General features: G+C 45.6%; 1 long non-coding RNA gene across 1 annotated transcript in view; it reads left to right on the forward strand.

Annotated features, from left to right (window-relative positions):
- Positions 1-21,528, forward strand: part of LOC130273012 (uncharacterized) — a 60,058-nt gene extending 38,530 nt beyond the window's left edge. Inside the window, exons 2-3 of the long non-coding RNA XR_008843836.1 lie at positions 20,162-20,436; positions 21,396-21,528. This is a non-coding gene — a long non-coding RNA (uncharacterized LOC130273012). The remainder of the gene's footprint in view (positions 1-20,161; positions 20,437-21,395) is intronic.
- Positions 21,529-21,773: the final 245 nt, after the last annotated feature.

The raw sequence follows: 21,773 nt of genomic DNA on the forward strand, positions 1-21,773 counted from the left end.
GAAAAGAATTTCCTCTGTAGTATACAGCCACTAATAAGTACTGGAAGGATTAAGATTTTTTAATAGAAGTTATTTATAAATCTGTTTAACTTTCTGGCACCAGTTGATTTAAAAAAAAAAAAAGTTTTCCACTGGAGTACCCCTTTAACCCCTTCATGACCCAGCCCATTTTCACCTTCAGGACCTGGGCATTTTTGGAAAATCTGACCACTGTCACTTTAAACATTAATAACTCTGGGATGCTTTTACTTCTCATTCCGATTCCGAGATTGTTTTTTCGTGACATATTCTACTTTATATTATTGGTAAAATTTCACTGATATTTGCATCCTTTCTTGGTAAAAAATCTAAAAATTTCATGAAAATTTTGAAAATTTAGCATTTTTCTAACTTTGAAAGTCTCTGCTTGTAAGGAAAATGGATATTCCAAATAAATTACATATTGATTCACATATACAATATGTCTACTTTGTGTTTGCATTAAAAAATTGACAAGTTTTTACTTTTGGAAGACACCAGAGGGCTTCAAAGTTCCGCAGCAATTTTCCAATTTTCTCAAGATTTTCAAAATCGTAATTTTTCAAGGCCCAGTTCAGGTTGGAAGTGGATTTTAAGGGTCTTCATATTAGAAATACCCCATAAATTACCCCATTATAAAAACTGCACCCCCCAAAGTATTCAAAATGACATTCAGTAAGTGTTTTAACCCTTTAGGTGTTTCACAGGAATAGCAGCAAAGTGAAGGAGAAAATTCTAAATCTTCATTTTTTACACTCGCATTTTCTTGTAGACCCAATTTTTGAATTTTTACAAGGGGTAAAAGGAGAGAAATCACCCTAAAATTTGTAACCCAATTTCTCTTGAGTAAGGAAATACCTCATATGCGTATGTAAAGTGTTCGGCGGGCGCAGTAGAGGGCTCAGAAGGGAAGGAGCGACAATGGGATTTTGGAGAGTGAGTTTTTCTGAAAGGGTTTTTGGGGGGCATGTCCCATTTAGGAAGCCCCTATGGTGCCAGAACAGTGGACCCCCCCACATGTGGCCCCATTTTGGAAACTACACCCCTCATGGAATTTAATAAGGGGTGCAGTGAGCATTTACACCCCACTGGCGTTTGACAGATATTTGAAACAGTGGACTGTGCAAATCAAAAATTTTATTTTTCATTTTCACAGACCACTGTTCCAAAAATCTGTCATACACCAGTGGGGTGTAAATGCTCACTGCACCCCTTATTACATTCCGTGAGGGGTGTAGTTTCCAAAATGGGGTCACATATGGATATTTATTGTTTTGCGTTTGTCAGAACTGCTGTAACAATCAGCCAGCCCTGTGCAAATCACCTCAAATGTACATGGTGCACTCTCCCTTCTGGGCCTTGTTGTGCACCCCCAGAGCACTTTGCGCCCACATATGGGGTATCTCCGTACTCGGGAGAAATTGCATTACAAATTTAGAGGGTCTTTTTTCCCTTTTACCTCTTGTGAAAATGAAAAGTATAGGGCAACACCAGCAAGTCAGTGTAAAAAATTTATTTTTTTACACTAACATGCTGGTGTAGACCCCAACTTCACCTTTTCATATGGGGTTAAAGAAGAAAAAGCCCCCCAAAATTTGTAAGGCAATTTCTCCCGAGTACGGTGATACCCCATATGTGGCCCTAAACTGTTGCCTTGAAATACGACAGGGCTCCAAAGTGAGAGAGCGCCATGCGCATTTGAGGCCTGGATTAGGGATTTGCATAGGGGTGGACATAGGGGTATTCTATGCCAATGATTCCCAAACAGGGTGCCTCCAGCTGTTGCAAAACTCCCAGCATGCCTGGACAGTCAATGGCTGTCTGGCAATACTGGGAGTTATTATTTTGCAACAGCTGGAGGCTCCGTTTTGGAAACAGTAGCGTACCAGACGTTTTTCATTTTTTTGGGGGGAGGGGGGCTGTGTAGGGGTATGTGTATATGTAGTGTTTTTTACTTTTTATTTTATTTTGTGTTAGTGTAGTGTAGTGTTTTTAGGGTACAGTCACATGGGCAGAGGTTCACAGCAAGTTTGCCGCTGGAAGTTTGAGCTGCAGCGCAAAATTTGCACCATCTCAAACTTGCAGCACTCACTGTAAACCTCCGCCCATGTGAGTGTACCCTGTACATTCACATTGGGGGGAGGGGGCAAACATCCAGCTGTTGCAAACTCCGAGCATGCCCTTTGGCTGTCCGTGCATGCTGGGAGTTGTAGTTTTGCAACAGCTGGAGGAACACTGGTTTGGAAACACTAAGTTAAGTAATAAACTTTCAGGTGTTTTGCAACCAAACTTAGTGTTTCCAAACCAGTGAGCCTTCAGCTGTTGCAAAACTACAACTCCCAGCATGCATGGTCTGTCAGTGCATGCTGGGAGTTATAGTTTTGCAACAATTGCAACAGCTGGAGGCACTGAGGTAGGAAACGGACAATGTTTCCCAACTAGTGTGCCTCCAGTTGTTGCAAAACTACAACTCCCAGCATGCCCAGACTGCCCAGGCATGCTGGAAGTTGTAGTTCGGCAATATCTGAAGGATCAGATGTTGCCGAACTACAACTTCCAGCATGCTTGGGCAGTCTGGGCATGCTGGGAGTTGTAGTTTTGCAACATCTGGAGGTCCACAGTTTGGAGACCACTGTATAATGGTCTCCAATCTGTGCTCTTCCAGATGTTAGAGAACTACAACTCCCAGCATGCCTGGACAGACTGAGCATGCTGAGATTTGTAGTTTTGCAACATCTGGAAGAGCACAGATTGGAGACCATTATACAGTGGTCTCCAAACTGAGGACCTCCAGATGTTGCAAAACTAAAACTCCCAGCATGCACAGAAAGCCAAAGGTCACATGGTAAGATGGCTGGCTATCAGTGATAGCCACCATCTTTCCGGGTGCTGCGGAATGCCGCGAGTAGCGGCAAAAATGTTCATGACGTACCTGTATGTCATGGGTCGGGAACACCTTGCCACCCATGACGTACAGGTATGTCATAGGTCGGGAAGGGGTTAAACACTCTCAGGTTCCTAACATAAGAATTTCATCCTTTACAGAGTCACGTAAGCATGAATAGGAAAATACATCTGTCCATCCATGATAACACGTAATCCTGCATTTTTTTTGTGCGGATGGTTTAGCTGGATTGTGCGTTCCAGTCTCAGTTTACTATTTATGGAGATTATGAATAAGTCACCTATAAATAAATTCCCATTTCGGGCAGCGTCTCGCATTATTGTGATAAGGTTTGTGCAGCTCTTCACTCCCGGCTGAGTAGTCTACGTACAGCAGAGGAGGTATAGACGGAGACGAGAAGTGCAAAGATAACAATACAACATGGATACAATAAAATCTGCGCTTAAAGGGGTTGTTCACAGGATTAGATTAAAAATAAAATACAATTGTTCTTTGTTTTTTCTCTGGCATTGCAATTATTCACTTGTATGAGATTAAGCTGCACCATAAGCAATCTTTTGATAAGAATGGCGCTTTGTCTCGCAAAAAAATTAAATTTAAATTAAAAACAAAACATGCTTTACTTATCCTGTATTTTTCAGAACTGTCTTTACAATAGAGTTGTATGGGAATAAAAAAAAAAAACATAAAGAACAGAAACACAGTTCCGCACCAGCCCATGGGTTGCGTCTATTTTTTGCAGCTTTCCTTTAGTGAAATAAACAGAACTGAGTTACATTAATACAGCTGTTGCAAAACTAAAACTCCCAGCATGCCCGAACAGCTTTTTGTGGTATCCCAGTACTGGGGTGCGTCCTGTCAGGTAAACATTTCTCCAGGTGCCTGCACTAGGTTCTGCTGCTTGGGTGAGGCCTTAAAGGGGTTATCCAGGAAAAAACTTTTTTTATATATATCAACTTGCTCCAGAAAGTTAAACAGATTTGTAAATTATTTCTATTAAAATATCTTAATCCTTTCAGTACTTATGAGCTTCTGAAGTTAAGGTTGTTCTTTTCTGTCTAAGTGCTCTCTGATGACACCTGTCTCAGGAAACGCCCAGTTTAGAAGAAAATCCCCATAGCAAACCTCTTCTAAACTGGGGGTTTCCCTAGACAGGTGTCATCAGAGAGGACTTAGACAGAAAAGAACAACCTTAACTTCAGAAGCTCATAAATACTGAAAGGATTAAGATTTTTTAATAGAAGTAATTTACAAATCTGTTTAACTTTCTGGAGCCAGTTGATATATATATAAAAAGTTTTTTCCTGGAATACCCCTTTAATATTCATTGTAGTCTTTGTTAATTTATAATGTTTGGCACTGTATCTTAAAGAAATGTACAGGATATCTGTTAGGAGGAATGATGCAGAGTACCCATGTGACCCTAAATGGGAGGCCCCCTAGCTAGACCATATATAGTGTAAGGGGGGGGGGAGTTATTCAGTTAGGTGTGTTGGAGTGTTAGTGTTCAGTTCAGAGTTCAGTTGAGTTTGTGCAGAGCTCAGTGTGAGCTGTAGTGTGGATAAGAGACAGCTGGAGTGTAAGGGTGATTTAAGGGAAGCCTAAAGAAAATCTTCAAGCAAGCGACCTCGCCATTCTGCAAGTGTTCCCCGCCCAGGAGGAACCAGGGGGGTCAACAGGCCACACAGTGATAGTTCATACCCTGGTGGTGTAGTGTTAATTCTGAGGCCTCCCACCCTGGTCAGCGTGGGAAGCCTCAGAATTAAGTCTAAAGTCCAAAGTCTGCAACAAGTAAAGCTAAATGGGTGTAAAATACTACAAGTCAAAGCAAGTCTACAGGGCTCCCAAGGGTTACTCTGTATCTCATTTACTCTAATCTGTGCTGTGTGGATTGTAACAACTACTACTGTCTCAGTAAAGACAATTATCCGTAACCTGGCATTGGTGTATTTATATCCCGCGCCTGGCCCAGAAGAAGCTATCAGATCCTCGGACTGTGTAGGTTAATGGTGCCCTGGCATCACGAAGTGATACATCTAACCACCCTGAGTCATTTACCACCATCTGCCCAGTTCCCCGTGGCTGCCACACTTTTGCTGTACAAATAACTATGCAGAAAATATTAATAACACAGCTATACTTTACAAATAATTATAAAGGCACATAATTAACACTGCCATACTGTACAAGTAACTATCCAGCATATTCAACTCTGCAATACTTTACAAATATGTATAAAGATGCATGAATAACACTGCTATACTGTACATGTAACTATGCAAAACATATAAAATAACACAGCCATACTGTACAATTATAAAGACAAATAACGCTGCCATACTGTACAATTATAAGACAAATAACACTGCCATACTGTACAATTATAAAGACAAATAACACTGCCATACTGTACAATTATAAAGACAAATAACACTGCCATACTGTACAATTATAAGACAAATAACACTGCCATACTGTACAATTATAAGACAAATAACACTGCCATACTGTACAATTATAAAGACAAATAACACTGCCATACTGTACAATTATAAAGACAAATAACACTGCCATACTGTACAAATAATTATATAGGCACATAATTAACACTGCCATACTGTACAAGTAACTATGCAGCACATTTAAATAATACTGCCATACTGTACAAATAATTATAAATACACAAATAACACTGCCACACTGTACAAGTAACTATACAGTTCACATAAATAACACCGCCATACTGTACAAATGACACTGGTTCTCACATGGGAGATGGAGCGAGAAGCTTTGTCTCTTATTGCACAGTTATATACAGCATTTAGGCACCAAATGAAAAATGAGTATTGCACACAGCGTATTTGTCAAAAAAGCATTGGGTGCACCCTTTAGAGTCTCTGGGAGCTATATAAATGTATGTGTGCTCGGCTCCCCCTGTGGCGGCTGCTGGCAGGTCTGAGGGGTAGACTTCTCAAATGTGACAATTATATCCAAGCAGTAAGAATATAAGACATTAGATTACGTGTCAGACAGACATCTGCCCTCAGCCAGCACCGGGGTCAACACCAGCCGACGGGCTACATCTGTTACTTCACACCATTGAACTTACTAGAGTGTTACAGCAATACTACAGGGTCTATTAAACATGGAGACACCAAGAAGTACCTGACTGATGTTTAGTCTATGAACCCTGGAATTAGCAATCATTACCCATCATGCTTTTCTATTCATGATTATATTCTGAACTTGTTATCACTTTGTGTAAGTCTTGAACTGCATGGCGGTGATATTATAGGCAATTTGTGGTAAACTCGGCCCCATCCAGTGTTGATATGTTTCATACTTCTCACAGTACGGTACATTTTAACTGCTATGTCTACATTTTCATCAATTTTTAAAGGGGTTCCCTCAGACAATGAATGGAGCGGCATTGCGCATGCGTGACTTACCAATGAATGAAGCATCACCGCGCATGCGCGACTTATTGGTGTATTCAAAACAAAGGCTAGATGCCCTGTTTTCAAAATCTGACACTTATCCCCTATCCTGTGGATAGGGGACAGGTGTCAGATCTTGAGAATAGGGCCCTGAGCCTTTGTTTTAAATACAAGTTGCGCATGCGCGGTGCTGCTCCATTCATTGTCTATGGGAACAGTGTTACATAGTTACTATGGTTGAATAAAGACATACGTCCATCAAGTTCAACCAAGTAATTAAAGGGAATGGGTATGGTTAAATGAAGGGGGAGGGATGTGATTATATTTCTGCATAAGCATTAATGTTATATTGTTCTAGGAATGTACCTAAACCTGTTTTGAAGCTTTCAGCTGTGACCAGTTTCTGAGGTAGACTGTTCCATAAATTCACAGATCTCATGGTAAAGAAGGCGTGTCGCCCCTTGAGACTTAGGGGGTTATTTATCAATAATGGTCTTGGCTAGATCATTTTAGTGGTTTGTCTAGATGCATTTTTTTTTTTTTTTTGTGGTGCTGCTCCAAATGTATCATATTGTCGCAGAGACCATGATAAATTTCGCACAGATCTGCACCCAGATCATTTTCTACCGCTGCTTTCAGATCATGTCTACCCTGCTTCTGAAGAGCTTGTTTGTCTGTGTGTGTTACGCCGAGCGCTCCGGGTCCCCGCTCCTCCCCGGAGCGCTCGCTTCACTCCCTCCGCTGCAGCGCTCCGGTCACGTCCTCTGACCCGGGGCGCTGCGATCCTGCTGCCAGCCGGGATGCGATTCGCGATGCGGGTAGCGCCCGCTCGCGATGCGCACCCCGGCTCCCCTACCTGACTCGCTCCCCGTCTGTTCTGTCCCGGCGCGCGCGGCCCCGCTCCCTAGGGCGCGCGCGCGCCGGGTCTCTGCGATTTAAAGGGCCACTGCGCCGCTGATTGGCGCAGTGGTTCCAATTAGGGTTTTCACCTGTGCACTTCCCTATATTACCTCACTTCCCTTGCACTCCCTTGCCGGATCTTGTTGCCTTAGTGCCAGTGAAAGCGTTCCTTGTGTGTTCCTTGCCTGTGTTTCCAGACCTTCTGCCGTTGCCCCTGACTACGATCCTTGCTGCCTGCCCCGACCTTCTGCTACGTCCGACCTTGCTTCTGCCTACTCCCTTGTACCGCGCCTATCTTCAGCAGCCAGAGAGGTGAGCCGTTGCTAGTGGATACGACCTGGTCACTACCGCCGCAGCAAGACCATCCCGCTTTGCGGCGGGCTCTGGTGAAAACCAGTAGTGGCTTAGAACCGGTCCACTAGCACGGTCCACGCCAATCCCTCTCTGGCACAGAGGATCCACTACCTGCCAGCCGGCATCGTGACAGTAGATCCGGCCATGGATCCCGCTGAAGTTCCTCTGCCAGTTGTCGCTGACCTCACCACGGTGGTCGCCCAGCAGTCACAACAGATAGCGCAACAAGGCCAACAGCTGTCTCAACTGACCGTTATGCTACAACAGTTGCTACCACAGCTTCAGCAGTCATCTCCTCCGCCAGCTCCTGCACCTCCTCCGCAGCGAGTGGCCGCTCCTGGGATACGCTTATCCTTGCCGGATAAATTTGATGGGGACTCTAAGTTTTGCCGTGGCTTTCTTTCCCAATGTTCCCTGCATCTGGAGATGATGTCGGACCTGTTTCCCACTGAAAGGTCTAAGGTGGCTTTCGTAGTCAGTCTTCTGTCCGGAAAAGCCCTGTCATGGGCCACACCGCTCTGGGACCGCAATGACCCCGTCACTGCCTCTGTACACTCCTTCTTCTCGGAAATCCGAAGTGTCTTTGAGGAACCTGCCCGAGCCTCTTCTGCTGAGACTGCCCTGTTGAACCTGGTCCAGGGTAATTCTTCCGTTGGCGAGTATGCCGTACAATTCCGTACACTTGCTTCAGAATTGTCCTGGAATAATGAGGCCCTCTGCGCGACCTTCAAAAAAGGCCTATCCAGCAACATTAAAGATGTTCTGGCCGCACGAGAAATTCCTGCTAATCTACATGAACTTATTCACCTAGCCACTCGCATTGACATGCGTTTTTCTGAAAGGCGTCAGGAACTCCGCCAAGATATGGACTCTGTTCGCACGAGGCGTTTCGTCTCCTCGGCTCCTCTCTCCTCTGGTCCCCTGCAATCTGTTCCTGTGCCTCCCGCCGTGGAGGCTATGCAGGTCGACCGGTCTCGCCTGACACCTCAAGAGAGGACACGACGCCGTATGGAGAACCTCTGCCTGTACTGTGCTAGTACCGAACACTTCCTGAGGGATTGTCCTATCCGTCCTCCCCGCCTGGAAAGACGTACGCTGACTCCGCACAAAGGTGAGACAGTCCTTGATGTCTACTCTGCTTCTCCACGTCTTACTGTGCCTGTGCGGATGTCTGCCTCTGCCTTCTCCTTCTCTACAGTGGCCTTCTTGGACTCTGGATCTGCAGGAAATTTTATTTTGGCCTCTCTCGTCAACAGGTTCAACATCCCAGTGACCAGTCTCGCCAGACCCCTCTACATCAATTGTGTAAATAATGAAAGATTGGACTGTACCATACGTTTCCGCACGGAGCCCCTTCTTATGAGCATCGGATCTCATCATGAGAGGATTGAACTTTTGGTCCTCCCCAATTGCACCTCGGAGATTCTCCTTGGACTTCCCTGGCTTCAACTTCATTCCCCAACCCTGGATTGGTCCACTGGGGAGATCAAGAGTTGGGGGTCCTCTTGTTCCAAGAACTGTCTAAAACCGGTTCCCAGTAACCCTTGCCGTAACTCTGTGGTTCCTCCAGTAACCGGTCTCCCTAAGGCCTATATGGACTTCGCGGATGTTTTCTGCAAAAAACAAGCTGAGACTCTACCTCCTCACAGGCCTTATGATTGCCCTATCGACCTCCTCCCGGGTACCACTCCACCCCGGGGCAGAATTTATCCTCTCTCTGCCCCAGAGACTCTTGCCATGTCCGAATACGTCCAGGAGAATCTAAAAAAGGGCTTTATCCGTAAATCCTCCTCTCCTGCCGGAGCCGGATTTTTCTTTGTGTCCAAAAAAGATGGCTCCCTACGTCCTTGCATTGACTACCGCGGTCTTAATAAAATCACGGTTAAGAACCGCTACCCCTTACCCCTCATCTCTGAACTCTTTGATCGCCTCCAAGGTGCCCACATCTTCACTAAATTGGACTTAAGAGGCGCCTATAACCTCATCCGCATCAGAGAGGGGGACGAGTGGAAAACGGCATTTAACACCAGGGATGGACACTTTGAGTATCTGGTCATGCCCTTTGGACTGTGCAATGCCCCTGCCGTCTTCCAAGACTTTGTCAATGAAATTTTTCGTGATCTGTTATACTCCTGTGTTGTGGTATATCTGGACGATATCCTAATTTTTTCTGCCAATCTAGAAGAACACCGCCAGCATGTCCGTATGGTTCTTCAGAGACTTCGTGACAACCAACTCTATGCCAAAATTGAGAAATGTCTGTTTGAATGCCAATCTCTTCCTTTTCTAGGATATTTGGTCTCTGGCCAGGGACTACAGATGGATCCAGACAAACTCTCTGCCGTCTTAAATTGGCCACGCCCCTCCGGACTCCGTGCTATCCAACGCTTTTTGGGGTTCGCCAATTATTACAGGCAATTTATTCCACATTTTTCTACCATTGTGGCTCCTATCGTGGCTTTAACCAAGAAAAATGCTGATCCCAAGTCCTGGCCTCCTCAAGCAGAAGACTCCTTTAAACGACTCAAGTCTGCCTTTTCTTCGGCTCCCGTGCTCTCCAGGCCTGACCCTTCCAAACCCTTCCTATTGGAGGTTGATGCCTCCTCAGTAGGAGCTGGAGCTGTTCTTCTACAAAAAAATCCTTCCGGGCATGCTGTCACTTGTGGTTTTTTCTCTAGGACCTTCTCTCCAGCGGAGAGGAACTACTCCATCGGGGATCGAGAGCTTCTAGCCATTAAATTAGCACTTGAGGAATGGAGGCATCTGCTGGAGGGATCAAGATTTCCTGTTATTATCTACACCGACCACAAGAACCTCTCCTACCTCCAGTCGGCCCAACGGCTGAATCCTCGCCAGGCCCGGTGGTCTCTGTTCTTTGCCCGATTTAATTTTGAGATTCACTTTCGTCCTGCCGATAAGAACATTAGGGCCGATGCTCTCTCTCGTTCCTCGGATGCCTCAGAAGTTGATCTCCCTCCGCAACACATCATTCCACCTGACTGCCTGATCTCCACTTCTCCTGCCTCCATCAGGCAGACTCCTCCAGGAAAGACCTTTGTTTCTCCACGCCAACGCCTCGGAATCCTCAAATGGGGTCACTCCTCCCATCTCGCAGGTCATGCGGGCATCAAGAAATCTGTGCAACTCATCTCCCGCTTCTATTGGTGGCCGACTCTGGAGACGGATGTTGGGGACTTTGTGCGAGCCTGCACTATCTGTGCCCGGGATAAGACTCCTCGCCAGAAGCCCGCTGGTTTTCTTCATCCTCTGCCTGTCCCCGAACAGCCTTGGTCTCTGATTGGTATGGATTTTATTACTGATTTACCCCCTTCCCGTGGCAACACCGTTATTTGGGTGGTCGTTGATCGATTCTCCAAAATGGCACATTTCATCGCTCTTCCTGGTCTTCCTTCTGCGCCTCAGTTGGCTAAACAATTTTTTGTACACATTTTTCGTCTTCACGGGTTGCCTACGCAGATTGTCTCGGATAGAGGGGTCCAATTCGTGTCTAAATTCTGGAGGGCTCTCTGTAAACAACTCAAGATTAAATTAAATTTTTCCTCTGCATATCATCCCCAGTCCAATGGACAAGTAGAAAGAATTAACCAGATCCTGGGTGATTATTTGCGACATTTTGTTTCCTCCCGCCAGGATGACTGGGCAGATCTCCTTCCATGGGCCGAATTTTCGTATAACTTCAGGGTCTCTGAATCTTCCTCCAAATCCCCATTTTTCGTGGTGTACGGCCGTCACCCTCTTCCCCCCCTCCCTACCCCCTTGCCCTCTGGTCTGCCCGCTGTGGATGAAATTTCTCGTGACCTTTCCATTATATGGAGAGAGACCCAAAATTCTCTCTTACAGGCTTCTTCACGCATGAAGAGGTTCGCGGATAAGAAAAGAAGAGCTCCCCCCGTTTTTTCCCCTGGAGACAAGGTATGGCTCTCCGCTAAATATGTCCGCTTCCGTGTCCCTAGCTACAAGTTGGGACCACGCTATCTTGGTCCTTTCAAAATTTTGTGTCAAATTAATCCTGTCTCTTATAAACTTCTTCTTCCTCCTTCTCTTCGTATCCCTAATGCCTTTCACGTCTCTCTTCTCAAACCACTCATCCTCAACCGTTTTTCTCCCAAATCTGTTCCTCCCACTCCTGTTTCCGGCTCCTCGGACGTCTTCTCGGTCAAGGAAATTTTGGCTGCCAAAAAGGTCAGAGGGAAAAAATTTTTTTTAGTAGACTGGGAGGGTTGTGGTCCTGAAGAGAGATCCTGGGAACCTGAGGACAACATCCTTGACAAAAGTCTGCTCCTCAGGTTCTCAGGCTCCAAGAAGAGGGGGAGACCCAAGGGGGGGGGTACTGTTACGCCGAGCGCTCCGGGTCCCCGCTCCTCCCCGGAGCGCTCGCTTCACTCCCTCCGCTGCAGCGCTCCGGTCACGTCCTCTGACCCGGGGCGCTGCGATCCTGCTGCCAGCCGGGATGCGATTCGCGATGCGGGTAGCGCCCGCTCGCGATGCGCACCCCGGCTCCCCTACCTGACTCGCTCCCCGTCTGTTCTGTCCCGGCGCGCGCGGCCCCGCTCCCTAGGGCGCGCGCGCGCCGGGTCTCTGCGATTTAAAGGGCCACTGCGCCGCTGATTGGCGCAGTGGTTCCAATTAGGGTTTTCACCTGTGCACTTCCCTATATTACCTCACTTCCCTTGCACTCCCTTGCCGGATCTTGTTGCCTTAGTGCCAGTGAAAGCGTTCCTTGTGTGTTCCTTGCCTGTGTTTCCAGACCTTCTGCCGTTGCCCCTGACTACGATCCTTGCTGCCTGCCCCGACCTTCTGCTACGTCCGACCTTGCTTCTGCCTACTCCCTTGTACCGCGCCTATCTTCAGCAGCCAGAGAGGTGAGCCGTTGCTAGTGGATACGACCTGGTCACTACCGCCGCAGCAAGACCATCCCGCTTTGCGGCGGGCTCTGGTGAAAACCAGTAGTGGCTTAGAACCGGTCCACTAGCACGGTCCACGCCAATCCCTCTCTGGCACAGAGGATCCACTACCTGCCAGCCGGCATCGTGACAGTGTGTTTGGCTTTATTTGTTTTAGTTTTACTTTTTAGTTTTAAAGAAGGTCTGCAAAGAGAGTCTCCCTCACATTTAAAGGGGTACTCTGGGGGAAAACAAAATAATATAACATTTTATTAAAATACAATAAGTGCAAATAAACCTCATAGCACAGGGCCCTTGTGCAGAGCTAATAAATATGAGCATATGTTATATCATAATAATATACACCGATAGCTTGCACTGCTATAGAATGTTAAATTAGTGGATTTTTTGACAATCCGGTATTTGATAGTCCAGACGGTAATGCAATGTCCCATAGATAAGATAGGGCTCCGATGTAGCAAATGAAAGATGGTATAATGAGAGTATAGTTACCAGCCTGATATCCTCAGTAGTAGTTGCCTATGGACAGATGGTGATGTCCGCAATGCTTGGATGGTATAAAACGCTGGTGTGCGTTACCGCGGCGGTCTACCTGCCACAGACCAAGTTGGAATTGATGCCGCTCCCAAGATGCTCGCTGTTAGATGGTATTAGGCGGCCTCTGGATGCAGACCTCGTGGTGTCCTATGGCGTGTGACGTCACAGACAATCGGCAAGATCCAGCTTCCAGACAATCTTCACAGCCATTCCACTGTCGCCTATCTCCAGTGAGTGATGTTTCCATAGACAATGAATGGAGCTGCGTTGTGCATGCCTCACTTGCTCTATGGGAGCACCGGATATAGCTGAGCACTGTTCCAATAGGCCATGAATAAAGTGATGGCACACATGTGTTACTGCCTCTTCATTTATGGTCTGTGGGAACAATGGAGATAGCGGAGTGCTGTTTCTATAGACAATAATGAATGCGTTACTTGCTGCTCCATTCATTGTCTATGGGAGCACTGGCAATGAATGGAGCGGTGATGTGCATGCGCGACTTACCTCTCTATTCAAAACAAAGGCACGGGTGCCTGTTCTTGAGAATATGTGTGGGGGGACCCAGTGGTCAGTCCCCCAAAATCTGACACTTATTCTCTATCATTGAACGGAAGGAGCAGCAATACCAGATAGAGCTGCTGCAAGTGCTGATCAGCATTGGGGGGTGGGGAGGCAAGGAGCCAGACCCCCACCGATCTGATATGGATCATCTATCCTTGGAATAGGCTATCAATAAAAAAAAATTCTTGGAATCCTCTTTAATGAGATTTCATGATGAACTGTTCTGCAGAGGAGAGATGTGGACAGGTCGGCCGGATCAGCAGAGGTCACACAACTCCCATCTATTCCTCCCCAATCTGCCGAATGATGTATATTTAACAAGGTCAGGAGTGAATTAAATAGAAAACCCATTCACCACGGCGGGCGGCCATTATTCAGCCAGATGGCCTAGTTTGATGTCTCCTCTGTTTGTGAAAACATAAAAATTGAGCATTATTATTATTGTTATTCTTATTGTATTCTATCATAAATAATGCATCCAATTATACAAAGCTATAGAATACATGTACATTATGGTTACGTATTAAAAGACAACTGCAGCGTTATTGCACTTATCCCCTATACACAGGATAGGGGATAAGTGATCGCGGGAGTCCAACCACTGGGACCCACCGCGATCTCCTGAACGGGGCCCCCGCATTAGCCCTCAGTGAGAGTGCTAATGCGTGAAGCGCCGACCTAGAAAGGTCGACGGTTACGCCTCCTCCCCATACAGTTTTATAGGAGAGGCGGGGAGGCATGAACACTGTCTCCCCCCCTCTCCCATAGAACTACATGGAGGAGGCATGTCGGCCGCGACGCGGCAGAGCCGTGGTCCAGTGAAGGAGACCGCGGGAGGTCCCAGTGGTCGGACCCCCCACGATCAGACACTTATCCTGTGGATAGGGGATAAGTTGTATTTTGCCGCAGATGTCCTTTAAATGGGCGCTGTCAGAATTAAAAACTTTTTATATGTTGTACATCTTAGCAAAACATCAACCTTTCTAATATACTTCATAAAAAAACATTTTACCTCCTTTTTATAGAAATCATGGCGTATAAAAAAAAAACCACTAGGGGTCCCCATACCGTTCAGAACATAGTCCTGTCTGGCTGCAGCATCACCTTTGTCCCAGCTGAAGCACAGACATAGGACACAGTCCAGGAAGTGAGGGTGAGACTAGCACTTCTCTGTGCTCACTCCTGTCCTATCAGACTGCAGCATAAAAACAGAGGGGAAAGGGTTACAGAGCAGCCTGCAGTGATTGGATGAAGAAACCCAGGACAGTACAGTAGCCTCAGGGAGGGAGTGAATGCATGGTGAGTGAGGGCGGGCTCAGTGCTTGCCTTGGATATGCCCCTTCCTGAGCAGTGGATGCCAGAATGAGTGAGCCACAGAATTGTTACAGGGATTTGTGAGCCAATACTGAAGCTAACATATATGACAGGTGCGCTTTACGATAAGTCTGTAAAGCAGTGGTCTCCAAACTGTGGCCCTCTAGATATTACAAAACTACAACTCCTAGCATGCCCAGACAGCCGTTGGCTGTCTGGGCATGCTGGGAGTTGTAGTTTTGCAACATCTGGAGGGCTACAGTTTGGAGACCACTGCCTTTGTTTTGGGAATAGGACTGATCAACCGAGGGCTGCATTTTGAGAGGGGTCTGTGCACTTAATTTGTGTTGTCGATGGTGACATCTAAATACCATAATCATGCATACTATATATGTAATTGTTGTAATTGTGTTCTAAATTTTCAATAAACTATATTCCGGCTTTATACATCTTATCCCCTATTCAAAGGATAGGGGAAAAGATGCATGATCACAGGGGTCCCGCCGCTGGGGACCCCTGCAATTTCAGTGCAGCCCCTGGCGTGGCGTGACATCACTTGGGGGCGTGGCTGTGACGTCACATCCCCATCTCGGAGGCTGCGTCCAGCACAGAATGCCGTATCGGGGATAAGATGTATAAAGCGGAAGAATAGACCCGTCTTGCAAAATTTGTGCCAGAAGAAAAATCCCTTGGGTGGCCCATGACGAGGACCCAGGAAAAGACTGCACAGAGTTTGCGATTTTTCCATAGAGGTGTATAAGAGTTAAAACCCCAAACTCTCGGCAGAGTCCGAAATGTTACCCATAACCATAAGTGCTTGTATAGAGCTGCCCAAATCAAGAGCAGCCAAAGGTGGATTATTACTAGTGTTGCTCGCGAATATTCGCAATATCGCATATTCGCGAATATTCGCTAATATAGCACTATATATTTGTAATTACGAATATTCTTTTTTTTTTTTTTTTGTTTTTCACAGTACACATAACAGTGATCACCCCTCTCTGCTTCCAGCTTGTGTAGTGTAAAGAAGGCTCTAATACTACTGTGTGAGACTGGCGTGCGAATTTTCGCATATGCGAACATTTGCATATGCTAATGTCCGCATATGCAAATTTTCGCCTATGCTAATTTATGTATACGATAATTTTCGCATACGCGAATTTCCGCATATGCGAAAATAAAACGCGATTATTACGAATATGCGAATATATGACGAATATTCGTCCATATATTCGCGAATATTCGCGAATTCGAATATGGCCTATGCCGCTCAACACTAATTATGACCTGAATCTACCCAAAATACCGAGACCCCCTGGCTGACCCCAACCCTTCATGTGCTTCAACTGAGATGCCAAGAAAGGATTAGGAACAGGCAGACCTCCAGATCAGGTTGTAGAAGTTCTCCTTTTCCAATTGAGATCCATAAAAAATGGTGTCAATCTTTTTAAAGAACTTGGCAGGGTCCATATGAGAGAATTATGGAGAACATACAATAATTGGGGTAACGTTATAATTTTAAGAAGATAACATTAACTGACAGTGGAAGGTGCGACCTAGCGTCCACTTTGGCGACAAATGTATGTGTCAAGGGAAGTAGATTAACAGAAAAGTCGTCTCTCTGTAGTCGTACCCGACATGCCATATTTGTATCATTAGAAAGAGAATCCATTGGTATATAGAGATAGTATTGTCTATAACTGCAGATAACAACCCTGGGAGGTGATGGAATCAGACTCCTCTTCCTCTCAAACTTAATGCCCGATGGCCTCGCGGAACTATTGTACTTGTAAGTTTTTCTTTCTCTGCTCTATTACCGCCTATCTCTTATCTCCTTTTTTATTTGCTATTTTCTTTTCCCTTTTGATATTTTATTTTGCTCCTATACTTTTGGGAGACCTGATATATAGGTTACCATTTACTTATATATACCTCCGGTCTGCTGCCAATTGACATTACAATTTCTGGTTAGATATATTGTTAAAATATAATTGTTTGGACAAACTGCCTTGAATGTAATTACTGTTACGAAATATTTACTTACTAAAGTGAAGAGATTTTACATCTCAATGTTATACAAATGTTCTTATTGGACTTCCCTCTCTATGTCTGAACATTTCAAGGTACTATTTGAACTACTCTACATATGTTGCAGACCGAGAATATTGAAAGCGTTATTTTCTCAACCTTGTATATTTCACTTACTGTTGATATTGTATGTTTTCTTTTTGAAAATGAATATAAACAGTTATATAAAAAAAAAGAAAGAGAATCCATACTAATGTCCCCATATAAGCAATAAACAATTTATATAAAAATAGGAGTAAGAACAATTCCTGCACTCAGGACATCGAGATAACCCGGCAGGAAAAACACTTGAAAACAACAACTAAAAAAAATCCAAAAGACAATGGTCCAGATTTATCAATCTGTGTACTAAAATGGAGGGAATTTCACAACAGCAACCAATCACAGCTCAGCTTTCACTTTACCAGAGCTAGTTAAGATATGAAAGCTGAGCTGTGATTGGTCTGGGCCATTGTCTTCAGCAGAGATCATGAGGCTAGTAAAAGGCTCAGACTAGTTCCAAGTATGAACCCATATAGGTCTATGAAAAAGAAATGCAGATAATATCTGACAACAACCAAGAAAAAGTAATCACTGACAATGAGCGCACACAACTATGTGGTTGTCACATAGTGTTATTATTTTACACATATTTTTTGTCACCTATATACCAACTGTATTGTGGACGGGGTCACTTATCTGTGTGAAGGGGTTCATGGCCCTTCCCCAGGGTTGTGCTATGCTCTGTATTGACAAACAACAACAAAAAACGTGGTCTCAAATGGCTGGAGGTGCTCAACCCCAAATGCAGTTGTGCATATATACTGGGGGAGCAGATCCTGCCCTTGTAGTCCGTTGCTAGGGGTGATCCCCAGCATAAAAATGCATACAATGGAGGATGCCTGCAGCGGACTACAAGTGCCACAATAGAATCCTACACCAGATAAACGGTGTGGATGTGTAACAATTAGAATACAATACAGGAATATGGGTGCACTACTGTGGTAGATGTAAACAATGACATTGGCTAATCCCTCAACTCTAATGTTAAAATTGAGACATTCGCCAGTGTATCCTTATATTAAGGACACACCAGAGCCCGCACACCAACGCCAAGGTTTCTCAGATGGCACGGGACCTAACGCTAACCTACCTGTGCGTAATAAGCAAAAACCAGGGGCCAGTGGGCAATTACAGCAGCACTAGGTCGACATGTAGCCTGCTCCCAGTTCCCTCCAACGTGACTAAGCACACCTGGGAACTGGGAGCAGGCTACATGTCGACCTAGTGCTGCTGTAATTGCCCATTGGCCCCTGGTTTTTGCTTATTACGCACAGGTAGGTTAGCATTAGGTCCCGTGCCATCTGAGAAACCTTGGCGTTGGTGTGCAGGCTCTGGTGTGTCCTTAATATAAGGATACACTGGCGAATGTCTCAATTTTAACATCAGTGTTGAGGGATTAGCCAATGTCATCGTATACATCTACCACAGTAGTGCACCTACTTTTCTGTATTGTATGCTCTGTATTGAGCTATTTTTTAATTGTTTTTAACATGTCTCTTTTTCTATGGCTTTGTTGATATGTGCATGAAATAAAGATATTATATATATTTTCTCATTATAATTTTGGTGGTGTGCGCTCATTGTCAGTGATTACTTTTTCTTGGTTGTTGTCATATGTGTCTCCTTCACTGGAGCTGCACCCCCTAGCTTTGCGCACATATTTGTATAGATTAGTTGAGCCCCCCTTTATCATATTGTTGATGCAGATAATATCGGCAATGGAGATGGGCCGCAGGATCTGCCGGAAACAGAATCAAGTGACTCGCAGTGAACAAGGAGCACATGGAGAGCACAGGACAGTGAATCCCAGAAAGGATACCCAAAAAGTTCTCCTCCTTGAGTGTAGAAAGTTGGAAGAATTCAGTCATCTTCTTTGGTGAAGGAGACTCAAAAGAAGTGGATTGTGCCTAAGGCAACGCCCCTGGGCATGGCAGGATACAGCACAGATTAAACAATCTGCAATGCACGGGAGAGACAGAGACATCAAAAAGACACCCAGAAAGATGGTAATGTGTCCCCCAGTGAGATCAGGATGGTCCCAAACAGAGCGTAAAATGGTGTCTCTGTCCTTGAAAAGGATCTTGAGTAGAACAGGTCATGGGGAGCTCCATTTTAGGTTCTGTGGGTCTTTTAGGTCACTGACCCTGCCTTCCATAACATGCCGGATTAGAGACATGCCCTTTTAGGGAGCCCATATCGGCACTCAGAGAAAGGACTGCAGCATATACGTCCTTAAGAGAAGAACTACCTCAGGTTGGGCCTTAATAGGTTATGTGGAGCTAGAGTCCTTCTGTGGACAGGCAGTAGGCAGCTCCTGTTGGCTGAGGTGAAGTAGGGCCTACCTCAGGTTGGGCCTCAGTAGGTCATGCACAGCTAGAGTCCTTCCATGGGAGTAGGAACCTCCTGTTGGTCCACAGAGCTATCGGAAGAAGAGTCGTGTCATTAATATCGGCCAGGGATGCCTCCAGAGTTCTGTAGGATGACGAGTAGGCATATTTTCCCAGGCACAGAGTGAGGTCTCTGAGCCTGTTGTGGCAGCGCCATGTTGTTCCTGTTGACTGCCCGTCTCGGCATCGTTCATGGCCTGATTACTCACTCACCATCACTGTAAAGGTGCTGCAAGGGAGAAAGAAAGCCCAAGCAGCAAAAAGGGACCGGTTGAGGGTATCAAATCACTGCAGATAGGAGAACATACAGGACACTTCAGCAGGAGTTCTAAGCTGAAGTCGTTGGTCAGTCCCTCTCCTCCTTTCCCTTGTTTCCCTTCTTTTCTCCATAGACTTCTATAGGCAGCGGTAACCTGATCCCTCAGTGAGCTGATCCATCTCAAGACAGATGTGAACACAGTGGATGATGAATTTCGGAGGGGGCAAGAGAGCAGTCTGCATTTTCCTCTGATATATTTCCTCTAGTAAAATATAAAGTTTCTTATATTCGCTTCTGCTATTGATTCATGCAAGGGTTGTTGAAACGACGGTGACCATTTAACCTCACACAGTTAGTGAACACAATATGAGAGAGGATTTTTAGTATTTGTTCTTATTCTTTGCATATCTCTCTTTTCTGTGTCTGTTTAGATATCACTTCACATACCAAGGAATCTTCAGTCATGGATTTTTGGCTAAAGAACATCACAAAATGTATCAAATAGCCGGAGAGGAAGGCGCCTGCTGTATCCTTAGCAAACATCAACCACACAGATCAAGAAGATGGGAAGCAGCGGGACATGTTTTTTTTTTTTGATGTGATGAGACGTTGAGCCTTGTAGTTCAGCACAGAATCTGCTGGACAGCTCCTCAGTGAGGTTCAATACTCGCAGTTATCGGCCGCAGCGTCTTTTCCGTGTGATCAGGTCAGTGAGTTGCTTTCTCTTTGACTCTTCTGATTATTTATGCTTTTTGTATTTAAGGAAATAACAAAAAAAAAAAAAAACTTAAATACTTATCTGTTGTTTTAATTTATGTCCTCTAACCAGCAGCTACCGCTGCTTAAAGGGGTATTCCGGCCATAGGCATCTTATCCCCTAGGGGATAAGATTACTGATTACGGTGGGCCCATTGCTGGGACCCCCGCGATCTCTGTGCAGCACCCGCATCGCGGGTGCTGCACAAAGATCGCGGGGGGTCCCAGCGGTGGGCTCCCCGCGATCAGACATCTTATTCCCATATCCTTTCTATGGCCGGAATACCCCTTTAAAGGGGTACTCCGCCCCTAGACATCTTATCCCCTATCCAAAGGATAGGGGATAAGATGTAAGATCGCTAGGGTCCCGCTGCTGGGGACCCCTGGGATCTAGGCTGCAGCACCCACCTCAACGGCTTCCAGCAACGCTGAAGGCTTCGGATCCCGATCACGCAAGCGGAAGAGCGTGACGTCACGACTCCGCCCCCGTGTGACGTCACGCCCCGCCCCTCAATGCAAGTCTATTATGTCACATGGGGGCGGAGTCGTGACGTCACGCTCTTCCGCTCGCGTGGTTGGGATCCGAAGCCTCCAGCGTTGCCGGAAGCCGTTGAGGTTGGTGCTGCAGCTGAGATCCCGGGGTCCCCAGCAGCGGGACCCCGCGATCTGACATCTTATCCCCTATCCTTTGGATAGGGGATAAGATGTCTAGGGGCGGAGTGCCCCTTTAAGCACCTTATCTGGCTTTCTGCAGGAGAAATCTCACAACTCTCTCTCTCACTGCTCTGTCATTGTAAACATCCCGCCAGTTCCTTAGTAGAAATCAATCTTTTATATTTTGGACACATTCCTAATAATTGTGACATCTCCTTGGAATTGTTCTCTTTCCTTTTTTTTAACTCCATCCAGCCCAGATGACCATGATGACTTCCTCCAGCCACAACTTGTCTCAGCAGAATCTGCCGAACTAATATCTTCCCAACTTTGTGGGGGACCCCCTTGGCATAGGGGCCCATTGGAAACTGCAACCCCTCTTGCTACAACACTGGTTGGAACATATATATATAAATAAGTATATAAGTATTTTGCAATTATTTATTCTGTCTGGAAATACACAAAGAGACAGAAGGATCTAAGCAAATCTACTTTCACAGAAGATCTGTCCTTAATTCTTGAGTTTTCGAGTTCCTCCAAAAACTGTGTACAGTGGTCCCTCAACATACGATGGTAATCTGTTCCAAATGAACCATCGTTTGTTGAAACCATCATATGTTGAGGGATCCGTGC

This window comes from Hyla sarda, chromosome 5 (assembly GCF_029499605.1).
Source record: "Hyla sarda isolate aHylSar1 chromosome 5, aHylSar1.hap1, whole genome shotgun sequence".
Classification (NCBI taxonomy): domain Eukaryota; kingdom Metazoa; phylum Chordata; class Amphibia; order Anura; family Hylidae; genus Hyla; species Hyla sarda.